Source organism: Quercus suber, unplaced genomic scaffold, assembly GCF_002906115.3.
Source record: "Quercus suber isolate HL8 unplaced genomic scaffold, Cork oak 2.0 scaffold_568, whole genome shotgun sequence".
Classification (NCBI taxonomy): Eukaryota; Viridiplantae; Streptophyta; class Magnoliopsida; order Fagales; family Fagaceae; genus Quercus; species Quercus suber.
Genome location: NW_027070013.1, coordinates 258859 through 261152, shown reverse-complemented (window position 1 = coordinate 261152; position 2294 = coordinate 258859). Strand labels below are relative to the sequence as shown.

At 29.9% G+C, this 2294-nt stretch overlaps 1 pseudogene; it reads left to right on the top strand.

The window, feature by feature from the left end:
• The first annotated feature begins 27 nt into the window (after positions 1 to 27).
• The window catches only part of LOC111993401 (vacuolar cation/proton exchanger 5-like), a 10721-nt pseudogene continuing 8454 nt past the window's right edge, over positions 28 to 2294 (top strand).

Below are 2294 nucleotides of genomic sequence, written 5' to 3'. Positions count from 1 at the left end.
AAGAAACAGTAAGTTTAGGTACATACAATGGGTTCCAGTTAGCCTAATTGATAATTAGTAAAGTCTCATGCCATATATTAAAACTCTCTCTTTAAAAAAAAGTATATACCTAATTTTACATCCAACAACTAACATGTCAAGTTATAATTGGAGCATAATCTAATCATAATAATTGCTACTATTTGGTTTATAACTATCATTGAATATAAGCAATCATAATTTTTATTTTTACAATACTAAATATATAAAATATTAAAATATTCAATAATGCACTATAATTTTACACATTCTCTAGACCGGTTTTAACTTATGAACAGTAATAAATGTTTTTTTTTTTTCATTTATTTGGTTTATAACTATGAACTACCATTGAATGTAAACAATTTTAATAAAATGTTGTTTGCAAAAGCTTCACATTGAATCTTTTACTTAAAAGTTACTATCGTTTTTTAGTGAAGTTGTGGTATGTATTTATGTTAGAACGTCTTTTCCTATCTCTTGTGTGCCGTTTGTTTCTAATAAAAAAAAAAAAAGAATCTTTTAATAAAATATTAAAATATTGTTTGCTTTTGCAAGTTCATAAGTTTATAACCGATAAAAAAAAAATGATTAACTATTCGGTTTACACTTGACATATTGCTTAACTCTTTAAACTTTTAAAACTGAAGTGAAAAAAAAAAAAAAAAATCTTCAAAGTTTATTGCAGTATCACTAATACAATAATTGTTCTCACCCTTCTCCATTTCTTAACTCTTTTTCTTCTCCATAATTCTTCATTTTACGGTTCTTGTTGCTCAAACTCTTCATCTCCTCACCTTCATTTCTATAAATTTTCTGTTTCATCTGCACCTCTCTTTCATCCATTCCATGTTCTTCCTACAACAAAAAGGTGATTACTCTCTCTCTCTCTCTCTGATTTTCCTCTTTTATTTTGGTGGATTTATTATTGTTTTTTGACACCTTTGTGGTGAATTTATTATTCTTTCTACCAGTTTTGCTTTGGGTTGATATGTTTTGGCGTTTTGCCCCTCTTTCTTTTGAATTTAGTTTAATTTAGTTTGGATTAATCTAATACTATATATAAAAATAGAAGTTGAGAGAAAGTTAAATCCAAAAATTAAGCTTGTTTTGCCACGTAGGAAATTAAAATGCCCACTTAAACTTCTGCCATGAAGATAGTTTAAAGTTACAAAAACCCTATTGTTACATTGTTTGAGGATTCTTTAAATTTTATCCATTTACTCTATACCTTTTAACTTTCTATACATGAAGAAATTAAAAAAAAAAAAAATTTAAAAAGAAAAGTGTTTGAAAATTGAAAGAAATTGAGACATTTCCTTAATATATATAACAATCAAGTTCGAGTTTATATTTAGTTGGTTTGACAGTGAGAATATGAGTTTATAAGGGGTTGGAGGCAGTGGGTCTTCAACCGAAGAAACAACAGTTTTTTTTTTATTTGATGAGATTTAATTTTCTGAAAAAGAGTGTTAATGAATACGAATTGTGTGTGGTAGGCTTTATTCTTTATCGTGTGAAACGCTAACGTGGCAAGCTGGTACTAGAGGGTGTAAACCAAAAGGTTTACACCAGGTCTTTATTGAATTTAAACTCTTATATTATATACTTCTAAAAAAAAAAAGGGTTAACGTATCACTAATTAATTTTCATGTTTTAATGGAATAAAATACATTTATTACCATGTTTTAATGCATTTATTTCTAAAATTAACTCTATTATCCTTTTTTTTTTTTTTTTTTAGTTGGAGGCCTATTGAATGCTATTTTGGGAATGCAACAGAACTTATTTATATCAATCTTTGCTTTGAAAAGTGGATTGATACGTATTGTTTCAGCTGTCGTTATTGGTGCAATTCTGTCAGACTTGTTGCTGGGCTTGGATGTGCATTCTTTTGTGGTGGGCTTGTTCTTCAAAAGGAGCGCTGTTTAATAAGGTGGATGTGTTAGCAGATTTCTGAGTTTTTTTTTTTTATTGTCCTGTTATCTTCATCGCTAAAGCTGATATATGTGGTATGCAGGCAACTGCTGTGGTAAACTCCGGATTGCTGTTGGTGGCAGTCATGGGCCTACTTTTACCAACTGTTCTTCCATTATACACACACTGAGGTTTATTTTGGGAAGTCAGAGTTGGCCTTTCAAGATTTAGCAGTTGCATCATGCTTGTCACATATGCTGCGTCCTTATTTCCAGCTAAAGAGTCAAAGGAATCTATATGTTCCTCTTAAGAGGTTGGCTATGAATATTGTTATTACTCCCTCCTCTCTCCCGCGCCTG